We start from the raw sequence: 19,626 nt of genomic DNA, 5'->3' as shown, positions 1-19,626 counted from the left end.
ATTTGGGGATTGAATTAAATTGACATTGAAAATAATTAAGCTTGGAGAGTTAATGGGAAGGTGATGAATGGGGAAGATGAAGTAGGGGACGGTAGTTTAGGCATAATCAAGTTGAGTATCGATCCTAATTTTTGGTAAGCCCTCTGTCCCGTTTTTGTAGTCCTGATTCTATTTTAAGCGTCCCAAAATTATAATCATGTTTCTATTTCTGGCCATTGAGTTTCCCACTTTTCCATGTACTATATTAATTAAAAATGCACTGAAAATCCAACCCAACTTCTCCATGTACTCTATTCCTTTATCCATGTATTATATTCCACTTTCTCATACAAATCAATTATCAATGTACTATATTCTAAATTTCCGTGTACTATATTACACTTTTCTTAAAACTCGTGTTTTTAATCAAATAATACTATAAATATGGGATGGATGCAGTACAATTCTAGTAAATTAAAGAGACGGAGATTAGTAGTATACTACGTAATAACTAATGACAATAAATTAGAATAATGAATGACCATTATTTTTTTTATAACAAAAAATAAATAGAAAGATTAATAAGATTGAGACACGTATCATCAAAATAGTATTGCTTACGTGTCATTGAAATGGTGATGGTTATGCTTTTTAAATACTAGGTATTGATTTGGTATTGATGGTGGATAGATGCAAAGGGAATGAAAATACGGGTGATGCCTAACTCAATCCAACCCGAGCAGTTTACATCGATCCCTTGATCGACATACACAATGACTCCTAGGGTCGGAGGGAAAATGTAAGGTTATTATCCTTTGATCGACATGGACCAAATTTGTGTATCTTAATTGTTAAGGACGAGGGGTCATAATCAGTTGTTCAATTCGTAAATTAATACAATTAACCATGGACCACTTCATAGCTCGTAAGAGAACAACCACTAGTTATGCATTAAAAAAAATCCACTATTACAAGTACTACCTCCGTTTTATAATAAGGCAAATAAGATTGAGTGGGTAAAATGTTATACAAACTTTTATATAGGGTGGTTTTACACAAAAGGCTGTATAGGTATCATAAAAGTTAAGCAATGAGAACCATTAGTTATGCAGTGAAACCAATTAGTTAAGCATTATAACCAATTAGTTAAGCATTAAAATTAATTAGTTGAGCACTGTAACTAATTAGTTAAGCACGATAACAAATTAGTTGACCATTGGACTAATTAGTTAAGCACATGAACTAGTTAGTTAAACAATAGAACCAATTAGTTAATGTAATACCCCAAAATTTTTAAACTTTATTTGTTAAAATTAAAAATATTTATTAGCTTGATTTCGTTTTAAATAAATTACGAATAATCGAATTTCATTATTTTAAATGTTTTTACGATTTATTTTAAACGATAATTTATAAACGGAAATTTATTTATTTATTTTCGTTAATGATATTTTACAAAGAATTATTTTATTAAGCATTTCTATTTTTTTCCCCAAAAATAGCAATAGAATTTCTGAAAACTTATCAACATTTCTAAACTACAGAAATTAGCCTAACACCAAAAATAAGAAACCAAAACCCAGTTTTCTCTTCTTCCTCTTTGGCGTGTGAACCAGCATACCTGGCAAGCACCATGCTTGCCAGACAATCCCACTTTTTGACTTCCCTTTTCCCTCTTCCTTTGCTCTCCACGTATGTTCACTCCCCTTCCCTCAATTCAGTCCAAATTCAATCCTTGGACCCCAAGTATATATCCTTGTTCTTTACTCCACCTACTTACAAAATTCAGAAACTTTAGATGGAATTTCAACACATCCAAATTCAATTTCATTCTCAAACTCACTTCCCTTGTTCTCTTTGATTCGGACCACTAACCACCTTACCACCACCGTGGAAACCACCGGCTTCCACCACCATAATCACCATTGTTGACCACCACCAACCACCCAGAACCACTCGACTGCCGCAACCACCACCGTCGACCACCACCACATACCCCCATCTCTTCCCCTGCACTCCTCCCTCGCATACCCCTGCTTCCTCTTTCCCCTCCTTCGGTGCGCCACCAACGTCGCAGCCACCACACCAGCCCACTCCCCTCGCCTGGTCAACCCATTTCCCCCACACTTCCCGGCGAGCTACACGGCCACCGATCGAAACACCCCTTCTCAAAACTCTCATGCTTCCCTCTCCCCTGTTCGCACACTCCTCCTTTTTCTTCCTCTTATTCGCGAGCCGCAGCCGGCACCGCCCAGCCACGCCAGCGTTTCCCCGTCGCCAACCACCGAGCCCAGCCACCCCAGCTCCCTTCCTCCTCCCCGTACCCTCCACTGTTTCGGCTCCCCTGCTTCCAAATCGTGCCCCCTTTCTTTTTTTACCAGAAACCCAAAACAACCAAAATTAGATTTTTAAAGCTTTGATTTTATTTTCCTCCAACCCATATTAAATTGGGCCAACTAACTATTTGGGCTTTAGGTAAGACCAATCTGAATTTTCAGATTTTCAATTTAACAATATTTATGTTTTCAAATTTTTATGATATAATTATTTACTAATAATTGTTATTATATTTCAGGTTTAATTTTCGATTTTACAAAAATAAATTACTAACTTTAATTAATAAATTTAAATAATATTTTCATTGAAATCGATTTATGAAAACTAAATATATATATATATATATATATATATATGTGTATATGTATATTATATATATATATTATATGTATATTATATATATATATATATATAATATACATATATTATATATATATAATATATGTATATTATATATATATAATATACATATAATATATATATGTATATAATATACATATACACATATATATATAATTTAATGAAAATATACATATACACACACACATATATATATATATATATATATATATATATATATATATATATATATATATATATATATATATATATATATATATATATATATATATATATATATATATATATATATATATATATATATATTTCGATTTAAATTTCGATTATTAATATTTTCATTAAATTATGAAATGGTATTTTTATTAAAATTCATTATTTATTCATTACTTATAAATTCATTACTTATAAATTCATTATTTATAAAATATTGATTTTAGACTATTTATCAATTTAATACTAATTCAATGATTTAATATTTTGAAAGAAATTGGACTCGGAGCTCAGGACGAACGAACCAAGGAAAAATCCGTAGCAAAATCGCGGAAGTGAGGTAACGGCTATTGCTAGTACCCGCAATTCCCTTCTAAATGTGTTTATGAAATCATGACAATATGATTGAATTTATGATCTGAATGATTTGACATGTTTTATTGAATTGCGGGAAATGAATTATGTTTTGATTGAATAATTTATTATAATATGATTTGATGGAATTATTCCTTATATTATGATTAATTGAATTTTTTATAAAATGATATTATGATTGATTGAATTTATTATAAAATGATATTATGATTGATTGAATTTCTTATAAAATGATGTTTATAAGAAACCATGAAAGAAAGGATGTTTGATCATATGATCCAAAGGAAATATGTTACTTCAACTGAAGTAAAAGGCTAAAATGTAAAATTAAATGAAACATGATAAATGAAAGTGAAAGACCTAGTCCGTTTGGCAGTATATGTTCACAGGTTACGATTCTCGGTCATGCATGTACCCATGGGGCATCCGCCCATTGAGCCAAGGCTCTCATGTTTTCGGGCCAAGGCCCCATGTTTATGGACAACGGTCCATCGTGGAAGACGTTCCACCATGTCATACTTGCCACGGCTAGCATGTGCACCATAAAGTTATTGAATGAATTAAATAAAGGACTTTATGAAATGTTTTACATTATTCTATTCTCCCTGTGTTATTAAATAAAATGAATTGAGATGAATTTACGTTGCTAGAATAGTTCGTTACTGAGTCTTCGGCTCACCGTTTTTGTTTTCTGTTTTAGGTACTGCGGGGAACGATGGAAACGATTAGTGGCGAGGAATTTCACTTTGATAATTTCCACCTAGTTTATGTTTTAAGTTTTAATAGTTTAATTAAATATTTTTAGTAAGTTATGTACTTTTACTTTGGGAATATAAAGGATTATTATATTAATTTTGGAGGATTTAATAGCTTATGATTGATGGTTGCCTTGTAATTCCCAAGAGGGAGTTACGGCAGGTAATGTCCTGACTAAATTAGGTTATTTCCGCTGCTAATTATGCTTTATTAATTGAATTAGAGGTCGGGGCGTTACAGTTTGGTATCAGAGCGAAGGTTCTGGACCATAAGTGCTAAACCTTACGGGTTTTCGCACGAATAGAATTCATTAGGCTTTAAGTAAAGAGTTTTAAGGAATGATTTAAAAAGAATTTTCTAAAATCATGTTACTTAAGTTAAAATGAAAATGAGTGTGAGTGTAGGGAATGGGATGAACGAGTTTATTTTCTATGATTTATTTGCTTCCATTTGTTGAGACATGTTATGTTGAATATTTTTTATCGAGGCTATGAATGATGTCCCCAAGGGCTCGCAACGAGCATCATGATAACCACATTATGCACGAGGATTATGCCATATCGATGCAATTATGAGTGTTTTATTTCCTAGTGATTGTGAATTAGAAATTGTCATATGATGTTAGAGAAAGTTGAGTTTTAGTATCCTTTGATCTATCTAGATCTGATGTAATTTTGGGAATAAATTGGTTGAATATGAAGCTAACATTAATTGTTTAAAGCATAGTGTGACCAAAATGCCAGATGAGGATAGGATTGCATTCCATAAGTTAGTAAGAAAACCAACGATGCAAATTGTCACTGGTTTGAAAGCTCCGGTGGTGATTTTTTCTGGTTATCCTTGTAGTGTTGTCGATCACCACTCACTGACACAACTATTGTTTGTGAATATGTTTCCCAGAAAAGAAACCTTGTATGCCTCCACCGAGAGAATTAAACTATACCTTGATGAGTTTGTAGTTGTTTCCATTTATGATATTTTTAGTACATTCTAAGAATAATGAGGAAAACAAGGAGCATCTGAGAAAAGTGTTAGATATGAAAACCAGTTATGTGTTAGCTTAAGGAAATATCGTTTTTAGGTCATATTATTTCTGAGAAAGGTGTATCTGTTGATCATGAGAAAGTAAAAGCAATCGTGGAATACCCTAGACCAACTAATGTTCCTGAAGTATGAAATTTTATGGGTTTAGCTGAAGATTATAGAAGATTTATTTAAGATTTCTCTAAGGTTCCTTACCTACAATCCGATTGGTTAGGAAGAATATCAAATTTATGGGGAATGATGATTGTGAATCTGCAATTCGAGAACTTGAGAGACGTATCACAAATGCCTATATCCTTGTCTTCCATCCGGAACTGAGAGATTTGTTATTTATAGTAATACTTCTAAACATGGAATATGATGTGTAAAAATGGAATAGGAAGGTCATAGATGATTCTCTCGCCAACTCCAAGTCCCTGAATAGAACTACCTTACTTATGATCTTGATATACAATACCCTACTAGAAAAGCCAATGTTATTGTAGATGCTTGAGTCAAAATCTTACCTAAATTCGATCCTACCTTTCTACGAGCCAACCGAGATGATCTGTAAAACCTAGAAGTTAAGTTGTTAAGAATAAAGGAAATGTTTGTTTAAATGCGTTAAGTCAGTACCGAGACCAACTTTGATTGATGAGACTAAGGAAATATTTGTTATAGAAGTCAAGTTCCTTAAGGATAAAGGAAAAGTTTGCTTGAATGCGAGGCCAACGTTGAATTATGAGATTAAGGAAGTACGAATTAAGGATTTGCGCTAAGAACAAATGATCGTTGTGGAAGTTATGACATTAGGTTCAGGATTATTCTGAGTTATTACCGTCAGCCACACGTACTAAAAGATCGTCTATTGACAATGAACATAGAACCAATGACATTGTTAGCATGCCTCAGAAACCCATGACTGAAGTAGATCCTATGACGAAACTACATGAGAAAGGCAGAAATGATACCAATGGTCCTTGTAATTCTCTTTTCTAATTATTCTATACTAATTGATATTCCTTCATTCATTTATTGTTTGTCATGTATGTTCGGAGTTTGTACCAAATTGGTTGATATGTTTAGGTTGTTGAGTACTAGGTAACCTAAAGAGATTCAGGCATGTTGGAATGATGTGATGCAAGGATGATAGGTTCACAAATATGAGAAAGATTGATAGTTAATCGTTGAAAAAGGAGGGTAGATTTCTACAATAACTAAGAGACAAAAGATTGAAGTTGGAAGTTTATCAGACAGGTATGGAAGAAAATTTTCTTGCCTAAGTGCCTAAGTGTATTTCAAGAAGGAAACATGATAGACCTCTAATAGGAGAGCAAGATTTTAGATTCCAATGAGATGATATGAGTTAATCTGGGGGAAATTATTTTAAGAATGATAAAATGAAAATGTTACCTTGGGAACCCCGATCTTATGTGCAAGAAACGATAATGTATGAGTATTATAGAGGATCAAGATAAGTTACCATTATGCGTCATATATCTGGTATCAATGGAATTAGTGCAAGAGTATTTTTGAAGGTTCGTTGAACTATTAAGGATATACTAGAGGTTGTAAACCAAATACCATAAAGTTAGCTGGAATTATTTGGGATTATCAGTTGTATGTGAGATCTTGATGAATCATAATTAAGACCCGTGCTTTGATACATTTAGTAAACCTACCTATGGATCATTTAAGAATTTTGGTGAATTCTAAAGGAACAATTTTGAGGAAAATACAAGAGTTCATGAAGTTTTGAAATATGCCAAGTTGGCAAGAAAGTAGTTTCGAAGGCTATGAAACGACAATCTAGAGTGAACAACATAGACTAATCTATGCTAAAGTATCTACCGTATATTTTGAGTATATGTAGAGATCTCAACTAGGCTATGTTCAAGGATCGAGTCACGTAATTTGGGTTGAGCCCTCCATTGTTGAAAGAATTTGACTTAGGAAAGAATATGTTGAACACCATTGTGTTAAAGTGAAATCAAAGAAACGCATGCTGAAGGTGTTAGGTTATGATACATCTGAATAAACATAAATCATGCGGAAAAACCATAAAGCCAGGAAACATATTATTAACACATAATCATTTAGCATAATTCAGATGCATACACTTTGTAGCGTGCCCTCCCTAGCTGCGCCCGAACCGAACAAGAACAAGTCTTTAGGACTCCAAGTGTCGTCCCTCCGTAGATAGTCCACATCACGTCCGGATCCGCCTTAAGATTGACCAACTAGAATCGCCCTTAAGGAACTATATATTTTCGGCTAATAGGGAAGGAATATGGCTGATTTTTCTACTTAAAAATCTTAGCTTTTTATTGTTTGAATACTTGAAATTGTGTCTCATAAATTGTGACCCTAGGCACCTATTTATAAAGTTATGGAAAAGGACTTGGAATCCTATTAGGATACAAATTTGTTTAATTAGAATCTTATTAAAACTCTATTAAACAAATTCTATCTTTATTAGGATTAGGATTTAATCATAGAATAAATTCCATTAGCTTTAGGATTTGTATTGAAACACAAACGTTGCACGAGTACGAGCATCGCACAAACCCGCGCAGGCCTTGCGGCCCACACGAGCTGGCGCTGCTCGCAGCCCACGAGCATCAGCCCGCGTGCGCGCGCCATGCCTTGCTGGGCCTGGCCTTGCGCTGGGCCTGACGCGGTTTGGCAGCGTGTGTTTGGGCGCTCGGCTTGCTGGGCGTAGGCCTGGCTTCGTGCTGGGCCTTCGTCTAGCAAGTCTCGTCCGATGCTAATTCGTACGACGCGCTTCCGATTAAATTCCCGATTCCGGAATTCATTTCTGATACGAACAATATTTAATATTTTTGACTCCGGAATTAATTTCCGTTTCGAACAAATATTTAATATTTCCGTTTCCGGAATTATTTTCCGATTCCGATAATATTTCCGATTCTGACAATATTTCCGTTTCCGGCAATATTTCCGATTCCGGCAATATTTCCATTTCCGATAATATTTTTCGATACGTACCATGTTTCCGTTTCCGGCAACATCTACGACTTGGATAATATTTATATTTCCGATATGATCCATATTTCCGTTTCCGGCAATATCATCGTTTCCGGAGTATTCATTTCTTGCCTTTGACGATCTCAACTCCCACTGAAACCAAGATCCGTCGATTCCGAATATCCATAGATGGAGTATTTAATTCCATTAAATACTTGATCCATTTACGTACTATTTGTGTGACCCTACGGGTTTAGCCTAGAGTAAGCTGTGGATTAATATCATTAATTCCACTTGAACTGAAGCGGCCTCTAGCTAGGCATTCAGCTCACTTGATCTCACTGAATTATCAACTTGTTAATTAATACTGAACCGCATTTATTAGACTTATCATTAAATGCATACTTGGACCAAGGGCATTATTTCCTTCAGTCTCCCACTTGTCCTTAGGGACAAGTGTGCATTTCCTAATTCCTTTGTCGCTCGATGCTTGCTCTGGAACATAAGGTAAGAGTTGTCATCCTTATTATGTCCAGAGGTGTTTCTCGGTTTCAGAGTTCAACTGATTAAATAAACAGATAATCATAGCCTATGATTCATCCGAGCACGGCCATGCATTTTACAGTTTCTAGCTCTCCGAGTGGCCTTGTACAACTTTTAAGCATCTTATCCCGATTTATGGGAGGACAATCCCAATCTTGCGATCTTGAGATTAGACTTCGTTTGATAGGTGATTACCTGAGCGTTGCCTTTATAGCCTCCTTTTACGGTGCGACGATTGGTCAACGTTAAAGTAAGCAGTTCTCAAACATGTAATCTCAAATCACTCAGGTATTGAGGATTTAGTGTCTAATAATTTTAATGAAATTTACTTATGACAGATTTTCATCTCTTATAGTAAAGTTTCGGTCTGTCCGATACTAGTCTTCCCAAAGTAAGTATCTATGCAAATGATTACGACATTGCCATGTCCACATAGTTCAAGAAACATAACTACTAGTCATCTTTCATTCTAGTCGTCTAATGTTTTCTAGGCGTCCATCTTTATAGAAAACTCCGACCAGGGACCTTTTTTCAACTTTTGACATTCAAGTTCACTTGATAGACATTTCTTAGTCACAGGACTGGTCTTGACAGTCTATCTTGAATATTTCGTCAAATTGAAGGGACTCATCATTTAATAAACCACAAATTAAATGGAAAAATGAATTCTATTCATTTATTGTGAATGATTAACCAATGATGTTTTACAAAGAATTAAACTCTAAAACTTTAAAACATTAAACAAGGACATCAAAGCCATTCTCCAATATGCTTGATTCCCATAGCTGCAGTGTGCGAGTTGTGCTTCGCCTGCGGCAGAGGTTTAGTCAATGGATCTGATATGTTGTCACCAGTTCCAATCTTGCTTATCTCGACTTCTTTTCTTTCAACGAACTCTCGTAGAAGGTGAAATCTACGAAGTACATGCTTGACTCTTTGGTGGTGTCTAGGCTCCTTTGCCTGTGCAATAGATCCGTTATTATCACAATATAGGGCTATTGGTCCTTTAATCGAGGGGACTACACTAAGTTCACCTATGAACTTCCTTAGCCATATAGCTTCCTTTGCTGCTTCATGTGCAACAATGTACTCCGCTTCAGTTGTAGAATCCGCAATGGTGCTTTGCTTAGCACTTTTCCAGCTTACTGCACCTCCGTTGAGGCAGAAGACAAACCCATACCGTGATCTGAAATCATCTTTGTCGGTTTGGAAACTTGCGTCCATATAGCCTTTAACAATTAATTCATCATCTCCACCATATACCAGGAATCATCTTTGTGCCTTTTCAGGTACTTCAGAATATTCTTGGCAGCAATCCAATGTGCCTCTCCTGGGTCTGACTGGTATCTGCTCGTAGCACTGAGTGCGTACGCAACATCCGGGCGTGTACATATCATAGCATACAGTATTGAACCAATCAATGATGCATATGGAATCCCACTCATTCGTCTACGCTCATCAAGTGTTTTTGGGCACTGAGTCTTGCTTAGAGTCATTCCATGAGACATGGGTAGGTAGCCTCACTTGGAGTCTGCCATCTTGAACCTTTCAAGCACCTTATTGATATAAGTGCTTTAACTAAGTCCAATCATCCTTTTAGATCTATCTCTGTAAATCTTGATGCCCAATATGTACTGTGCTTCTCCTAGATCCTTCATCGAAAAACATTTCCCAAGCCAAATCTTGACAGAGTTCAACATAGGAATGTCATTTCCGATAAGTAATATGTTGTCGACATATAATACTAGAAAATCAATTTTGCTCCCACTGACCTTCTTGTATACACAAGATTCGTCTGCGTTCTTGATGAAACCAAAGTCACTGACTGCTTCATCAAAACGTATATTCCAGCTCCTGGATGCCTGCTTCAATCCGTAGATTGATTTCTTTAGCTTGCATACCTTTTTAGCATTCTTTGGATCCTCAAAACCCTCAGGCTGTGTCATAAACACAGTTTCTGTTAAAACGCCGTTTAAGAAAGCGGTTTTGACATCCATCTGCCATATTTCGTAATCGTAATATGCAGCGATTGCTAACATTATCCGAATAGACTTTAGCATTGCAACTGGTGAAAAGGTTTCTCGTAATCCACACCGTGGACTTGCCTGTAACCTTTTGCAACCAATCTAGCTTTGAAAACTTCAAGTTTCCCATCCTTGTCCTTTTTTAGTTTGAAAACCCATTTGCTTCCAATGGCTTGGTAGCCATCTGGCAAATCGACCAAATCCCATACTTGGTTTTCAGACATGGAGTCTAATTCAGATTGCATGGCTTCATGCCATTTCTTGGAGCTAGGGCTCGTCATAGCTTGTTTGAAAGTCGCAGGTTCATCACTTTCAAGTAATAGAACGTCATAGCTCTCGTTCGTCAAAATACCTAAGTACCTTTCCGGTTGAGATTTATATCTCTGCGATCTAGGCGGGGTTACATTTCTAGATTGACCATGATTCTCACCAGATACTTCTAAAGATATCTGAGTTTCATCCTGAATGTCGTCTTGAGCATTCTCTAGAGTTTGTTGTTCGACTCGAATTTCTTCGAGGTCTACTTTTCTCCCACTTGTCATTTTGGAAATGTGATCCTTTTCCAAAAAGATACCATCTCGAGCAACAAACACCTTGTTCTCAGATGTATTGTAGAAGTAATACCCCTTTGTTTCCTTTGGATAGCCCACAAGGATACATTTGTCAGATTTCGGATGAAGTTTGTCTAAAATTAATCGTTTGACGTATACTTCACATCCCCAAATCTTGAGAAAAGACACTTTTGGAGGCTTTCCAAACCATAACTCATATGGAGTCTTTTCAACAGCTTTAGACGGAGCTCTATTTATAGTGAGTGCAGCTGTATTTAGTGCATATCCCCAAAATTCTATTGGAAGTTCGGCCTTACCCATCATTGATCTAACCATGTCTAGCAAGGTTCTGTTCCTCCGTTTCGACACATCGTTCCATTATGGTGTTCCAGGAGGAGCCAATTCTGATAGAATTCCACATTCTTTCAGATGGTCATCAAATTCATAGCTCAGATATTCACTGCCTCTATCAGACTGCAGTGCCTTAATCTTCTTGCCTAATTGATTCTCTACTTCACTCTGAAATTCCTTGAATTTGTCAAAGGATTCAGACTTATGCTTCATTAGGTAGACATAACCATATCTACTGAAGTCATCAGTGAAAGTGATAAAGTAGCTGAAACCACCTCTAGCATTTGTACTAATTGGTCCACATACATCTGTATGGATTAAACCCAATAGTTCAGTTGCTCTTTCTCCAACTTTAGAGAAAGGTTGCTTTGTCATTTTGCCAAGTAAACATGATTCGCACTTACCATCACTAGTAGAAAAAACCCATTTTGCAGCGGGCTTTTAGACCCCTGTTGCAGCGTACATCGTATGCTGCAACTGGGGGGCCTGCAACAAGTCTGAACTTGTTGCAGCGTACAATGTTCGCTGCAAAATGTGGTTTTTTGCAGCGTACATATATATGTACGCTGCAACAAGTGTCAAAAAATTGGCAAATTTTTTGACTTGTTGCAGCGTACATAGTCGTGTACGCTGCAAAAAACTCCACTTTTTGCAGGGTACATTTATTTGTACGCTGCAACAAGTCTGAAATTTTGCCAAATTTTACACCCTTGTTGCAGCGTACACATATATATGTATGCTGCAACAAAGCACTTTTGGCGGGAAAATTTTAATTTTGTTTAGGGATACCTAGAGTGCCTTGCACCAAAATATAGAAACCTGTCACAACAATAATAGAATATCGCAACCTGTATAACAAATATAAAAACAATAATTGTTGTTTTGTATACATGAAACCAAAGTGCACGTACATTTAAATATATGTTCCAATTTCAACGTACGCATACATTTTAATATAAAAGATTGTTCTATAACATCTAAACCAACTCGATCAAGCGCGCTCAGGCCAATAATAAATATTTGCTGGTAAAAAAGTAGCCCATTGATCACGAACCACATCAATTTCCTCACTAGCATAAGGCGCATTCCTCAGAGTATAGACCTTTACAAAAAAAAAAGTTCAATTAAGCATCAGATTAAATGCAAATTAAATATCACATTTTAACATTAAAGCAACTAATGACAATGTCCTAATAGTCTAGAATACGAGTCAAGAGTAAGGAAAATGTCATTTTAGCCTAAATATGACCTATAACGATCCAATGACCCTTAAATGTGCACAAATATATTGGAATGAGTTTAATAAAGTTCAAACTATGCATATTAATCATGTAATAAGAATAAAATGAGTCCATAGGTTCTTTAGTTCAAAGTTGGGAGCGTAAATATCATTTTTGCTCTAAATATGACCTATAACGACCCAATGAGCCTTAAATGTGCATACACAGATTAGAATGATTTTTAGAAAGTAAAACAATGCATATTAATCATTTTATAAGAATCAAATGAGTCCTTAGGTTCTTTAGTTCAAAGTTGGGAGCGGAAATGTCATTCTAGCTCTAAATATGACCAATAACGATCAATTGAGCCTTAAATGTGCATAAATAGTTTGGAATGTGTTTTAGAAAGTTAATACTATGTATATTAATCATGTAATAAGAATAAAATGAGTTCTTAGGTTCTTTAGTTCAAAGTTGGGAGCGTAAATGTCATTTAAGCTATAAATATGACCTAATAGCGATCTAATGAGCCTTAAATGTGCATAAATAGATTTGAATTAGTTTAAGAAAGTTAAACCTATGCATATTAAAACTATGCATATTAGTTTAAGAAAGTTAAAACTATGCATATTAATCTTTTCTAATAAACAGACCCCAACACCAAGAATGTCATGTATTAAAGTTTGAAATGAGTTTTTAGGTTCGTTAGTTCAAAGTTGGGAGCGAAAATGTCATTTTAGCCTAAATATGACCTATAACGGCCTAATGAGCCTTAAAAGTGCAAAGACATATTGGAATGAGCCTTAAAAGTGCAAATAGATTGGATTGAGTCTTGGAAACTTAAAACTAATCATATGAATCAGTCCTTCCAGCAAGCCATGAATCTCAAATAATAGCTATTGACATAACAACAATAGTAAAAAAAAAAGAGTTTGAATCGAGTGAACACAATTAAGGAAGACTATAGAGACATTGAGCCAAAGAATTAACTGAGGAAAGCGCTACAGCAGCATAAGAGAACATTAATAAGATCAGTGGGCCTGATATTAGAGAGGAGCAACAGAACAAAGTCCTACCTCACACATGATGAGTTGATCAAGTTGATAAGACCCATGTAGATGCAACAATCTAACCTGCAAGAAGCAATTAAGAGCTTAAAATATAGGACCCACAAGACTACTGGAGTATTTTTCAAATTTAGCAGGGTTAATTAATCAAGAGAACTAGGGTTAAGTGCCTACATTCAACCCTCTCTGCTTCTGACATTCGAAGTTCTGCAGGAATTTCCTGAAATTGAGCAGCAAGTGACTGGTCTCCAAGAGATAAATTAACAGAGACAAAGGCTTTTATGGTTGCCTCTCCATTTCTGAATGTAGTGTCCACTGGTACATGGAAAGGATTTGCAACCTCTCTAGAGTAGAATTCATGGATCAAAGCAGAACCTCTCGTAACACCAAATCCGGTTGAATACCTGCAGCACAAAAATTGGGGAGATGAGACACCAAGATCAAAGTAAATTGGTAGGCAAGCGTGTATTAGCTATGTACCATCTTGTGAATATCACGACCTTGGCAGCACTATTTATTCCAAAATTTGAAGGTTTTTATGATTCAAAATTTAACAAAACTCATGAAGTAACAAGATATATTTAGATTGTATAAGTTCCAACGCAAAAGGATTAAGAAGCATATCCTCCAAATCTATCCAGCAAAGTAATTAAAGTGCAAGGCTTATCCTCCAAATCTATCCAACAGTCAAAACCACATAAGAAGCATATGCGTAATCGGATGCTTTAACAGCAGAAGCATCTTTTACACTGTGTGCAAACTACAAACTGTACATTGTAGCAATATTCAGATAGATAGCCACCCTACTTCAGATATATGACATGACATGACAACCTAATGGAAGGATCCGAGATAATACAGGAGTTGAGTTAGAGCATACCATCATTAGTTTATATCACTTGCTTCTATAGCATACGCACATGATGCAACCGGAAGAACACTTAATCATGTTTCTTCGTTCTTTAAAGTTCTTAAACTATTGTGCTACCTCCGTTCTTTATCGTTACACTTAATCAATAACGAGCAAGAGACTGTTCTGTTAGATACCTGCGAAAATCAAAGTATTTCTCATTACTAAGATGTACAATTACATGACAGCAAAATCAGAGTATTTCCAATTAGTAAGATGTACATGACAACAAAATTAGAGTATTTGGTATTTCCCATTAGGGAATCATCCATCACTACAAACATTTACTGTTACATTGGTGTACAATCAATTTCCCTTTTATATCATTTGGGAACCAGTTATCTGTTATCCTGTAGAACCAATGTAAGCAAAACTTCCACTGTTTCTAAAGTTATAAACATACGGAGGTAGATATAGACAAATTGAATCAGCTCACACCATACAGCTACAATCAGCTGCAATGGGGACAATTGCTCGTTATTGAAGCTGGTCACAACTCTTAATAAAGTACGAACTACGAAGTGACTTTAACTCAGCCCCACTAATGAGTTTATTTTTCAAATCAACTAAATGTCTAAATGCCTTAAACTAATTGAACCCTTATTAGCAGCTATATTGTTAAGAAGAGAAGAACCTTATAAAGAAGAGATTGAGAATCATAAAGAAAGCAGATAATTGTACATCACTAAAGACAAGGAAAGGGAAAGGGAATGGATCAGGTTTCTCCAAACTTTGAGAACAAAGAAGCTATTCATATAAGTACTTACTTGCCGGTGTAAAATCCTGCTGAGTACCACGCATTAAGGACTATGCTTAGATCTGTTCCAGAGGTTGCACTCTGTTCTGCTGTGTCGTTGATTTTGTTTTCCTTTTTGGAGTCTGCATTACATAAATAAGGCATAAGAAAACAAAGCAACAAACACCTTAGCTTCTCTGCCCTCGACATATGTATGAGAATGCATAAAGAAAAAAGAAAAGGCAAAGCCTAGCTAGACATCATTTATACCAAGAAATGGAGTTCTGCGTCTAAGAAACTGCTCAACATATTCTTTTAGTTCCCTTAGCAGAGAGATAATCTTTGGTCGAAAACTTAAGCTGACGAGGGTAGAAGTCTCAAGTGCAACTAGTACCTTTACTCATTCTGCAATGCTTAAATGCAGCTTCTCCTTTACATTGAAATACCAGGATTCAGGAGGTTCCACCATAAAAACACCTCCCTTATGGATTATGCTATATAGTCACATGCACTTCCATGGCCATATTTACGTAACTTCAGATTCAGGATCATAGCAGCAATGTCCATATACAATGGAAACAAAACCCTGCTTTTAGGACTGCAAGAAACCGAAGAGCTTAACAAGGGATATCTATATACCTTTGCTATCTGATAAAAAGGCCAGCTAATAATACTATATCCAACCATATGGTAACAGAGATAAAGATTTCTTCCATCTTACTTAGATTAAAGGGGGTCAAAGAGAGTAAAGACTGAACTGAAGAAAATTAAAACTAAAAAGATGCAAAGTATAGCCGGCCAGAAACACATTCAACTTCTTCCCCTCCCCCCAAATTGAGGTAGTAGAATTAGAAGGTACTCCGTACTTTATTAATCACGACACTGAAAAATAGAATAAAATTTTCTTGACTACGCAAGAAGAAAGCTCACGAAATTTAAATTTCAAGAGTTGCACTTTAATTAGGACTCTGGGAGACCAAACAATGAGAATGGTATCCTTGCTGAACTTTTTGTCACTGGTAAGGTTCAAAGACTCAAAACCTTTTGGCTAATTAAGGGTATAGAACACCAGGATTTAACTGCTCCAAGCCTAAATACTTCATCAATTCTTCTATAATTAAATCACTTCAAAATTCTCCATACAACAACTACCCTTTGATAGGGTTCGTTAAAGGATTTCCTTTTTATACCTGAATTGAACAATTCATCTAGGTTCAAAAGGGAGTCCAGAACAGAAAAAAGGGGGTTTGTAATCAGGAATTTGCATATGTAATTGGGTTGATCACTTGAGCTATGAGAACTAAGTTGACAATGCAACAAACTAAATACAAAAATCTCACAACTTTGCATTCAAATTCTTCCAAAAACAACAATCAACAAGCATACTAAACCTGAATACAAAATTAATAAGAATAAATTAAAAATAGCTGAAACAATAAACTAAAACCCTTCAATTAATCAACCCAAATCATCATTCTCAATGTAAATCAAAAACCCAATTGGCAAACTATCAATTTTTCACTAAAAACAAATTTCAGAATTCCCAAATTGATGAAATTTGACCTAAAAATCCAACATTTTACTCCAAAAAGAAAGAAACGAGATAAACAAACTCACACTGTGGATGCCGGAGGCGTTAAGGGCGGCAAAGAAGGCGGTAGCGGCGGCTCAAACGAAGAGAGAGGCGACCCCGAGTTCCCTGGCGGGCATAAAATTGGAATCTCCGACAAAGCCTTTCTTGCAAGATCTAATCCCCCACCCTAATTGGGCGGCGCTAGCTAGTAGTCACCCAACAACCAGAACGGGCGGCGCAAGCAAGGGGGAAAAGAACATTGAATCGATTAGTTAGGGTTTTGGGATTTTAAATCAAGAACTTATTAAAACAATTGAGGGAAAAATTGAAATCAATTTACCAATTAGTTATAAATGATGTTGTGTTGGTAGGCCACCATTATTGGCGGCGACAAGCAGAGGAAAGCCGAGCACGGAGGCAGGACAACACCATCAACCACAACAACACAATAACCATCGCAACCACCGCACCAGCAGCGTCGGCATGAAGGAGGTGGTGGCCGGCGATGCAGAGGAACGAAGAGAAAGAGTGTTCGAAATGAGGAGAGGAGAATAGGACGCGAACAACAGAACTGAAATTTTGAGATGCGGCTTAGGTTTTGTCTTTAGGGGACGACGCAGGGAAAGGTAAGGGAAGAAGAAAGGAGTTGACCGCGAGAAATGAAAATTTGAGATGCGGCTTAATTTGTTTTGAAATTTTTTTACCCGGTTATTGCAAGGGGCTTTTAAATTGTACGCTGCAACAAAAAGGGTTATTGCAGGGAGCTTTTAAAATGTACGCTGCAACAAACTTTTTTGCAGGGAACAATTAAATTGTACGCTGCAACAACCCTTTTAATGGTTTGACCCGCGTTGACCGACTGGTTGTTGAAGCGTATTAATACATGTACGCTGCAACAAGGGGGGTGCAACAGGGGTTTTTTCTACTAGTGCATAATCCTCTAAGTTAAATGGTTCTAGAATTCCTACCTTTTGAAGTCTTTCCATGCGTTTCAAGTTAATATGGCCTAATCGACAATGCCACAGATAAGTGAGATCTGAATCATCCTTTTTGGCCTTTTTGGTATTTATGTTATAAACTTGTTTGTCGTGATCTAATAAATAGAGTCCATTGACTAATCTAGCAGATCCATAAAACATCTCTTTAAAATAAAACGAACAACTATTGTCTTTTATTAAAAAGGAAAATCCCTTAGCATCTAAGCAAGAAACAGAAATGATGTTTTTAGTAAGACTTGGAACATGGAAACACTCTTCCAGTTCCAATACTAGCCCAGAGGGCAACGACAAATAATAAGTTCCTACAGCTAATGCAGCAATCCGTGCTCCATTTCCCACTCGTAGGTCGACTTCACCCTTGCTTAACCTTCTACTTCTTCTTAGTCCCTGTGGATTGGAACATAAGTGTGAGCCACAACCTGTATCTAATACCCAAGAAGTTGAATTAGCAAGTATACAGTCTATAACGAAAATACCTGAAGATGAAACGACTGTTCTGTTCTTCTAATCTTCCTTTAGCTTCAAGCAATCTCTCTTCCAATGCCCCTTCTTCTTGTAGTAGAATCATTCGGATTCAGAAGTGGGTTGACTGACCTTCCTCTTTTCAGACTTGGCGCCAGTTTGCTTAGTTGGGATGGCCTTCTTGCCACCTTTCTTAGCATTCCTCTTCTTTCCAGATTTCTTGAACTTGCCCCCACGCACCATAAGCACATCTTGCTTATCACTTTTGAGCGTCTTTTCAGCGGTCTTCAGCATACCGTGAAGCTCAGTGAGCGTTTTTTCCAGACTATTCATACTGTTGTTCAGCTTGAACTGATCATACCCGTTATGAAGAGAATGGAGGATGGTGTCTACAGCCATTTCTTGAGAGAACTGCTGATCCAGCCGACTTATATTCTCAATGAGTTCAATCATTTTGAGAACATGTGGACTTACGGGCTCGCCTTTCTTAAGTTTGGTCTCAAGAATTTTCCTATGAGTCTCGAATCTTTCGACCCGAGCCAGATCTTGGAACATGTTCTTTAACTCACTGATGATTGTGAAAGCATCTGAGTTGATGAACGTTTTCTGTAGATCTGCACTCATGGTTGCAAGCATTAGACATTTCACATCCTTGTTGGCATCAATCCAACGATTGAGGGCTGCCTGAGTGACCCCTTCGCCTGCGGCTTTGGGCATCGCCTCTTCCAGGACATACTCCTTTTCTTCCTGCATAAGAACTATTTGCAAGTTCCTTTGCCAGTCAAGGAATTTTTTCCCGTTCAACTTCTCCTTTTCGAGAATTGATCGAATGTTGAATGAATTGTTATTTGCCATAATTAAAACTACAATTGAAAAAGAATAAACAAATAAATAATCATTCACAGTTTCTCTTAATAAACTTAAATTCTAGCATACATGCATAATTTAATGTTCATTAAGCATTTTATTCAAGTTATGTGTTCCGGCAGGTGTGAATAAAATGATTCCAAGATCCTAAAACCCATTGAAGAATTAAGCACATTATGTATTTAGACTCAATTCTAAAATCTTTTAGGTAAGCAAAAGCCTTTTGCTAATAGTCTAGAAACTACTCTTGGTTGATAGGTACGTCTAAGAGCTTATTAGGTAAACCTATCAATTTT

General features: G+C 36.2%; 1 long non-coding RNA gene across 1 annotated transcript; it reads right to left on the bottom strand.

The window, feature by feature from the left end:
• Positions 1–12,334: 12,334 nt before the first annotated feature.
• LOC130460709 (uncharacterized) lies at positions 12,335–14,180 on the bottom strand. The gene is made up of 3 exons (XR_008920774.1): positions 13,959–14,180; positions 13,794–13,850; positions 12,335–12,599 (listed from the first exon to the last, which is right to left on the bottom strand). It is a non-coding gene; the product is annotated as an uncharacterized lncRNA (long non-coding RNA).
• Between the last annotated feature and the right edge of the window lie 5,446 nt (positions 14,181–19,626).

Source organism: Spinacia oleracea, chromosome 5 (genome assembly GCF_020520425.1).
Source record: "Spinacia oleracea cultivar Varoflay chromosome 5, BTI_SOV_V1, whole genome shotgun sequence".
NCBI classification, from domain to species: domain Eukaryota; kingdom Viridiplantae; phylum Streptophyta; class Magnoliopsida; order Caryophyllales; family Amaranthaceae; genus Spinacia; species Spinacia oleracea.
The sequence above is the reverse complement of the archived record's forward strand: the minus strand, read 5'-3'. Positions and strand labels throughout refer to the sequence as shown.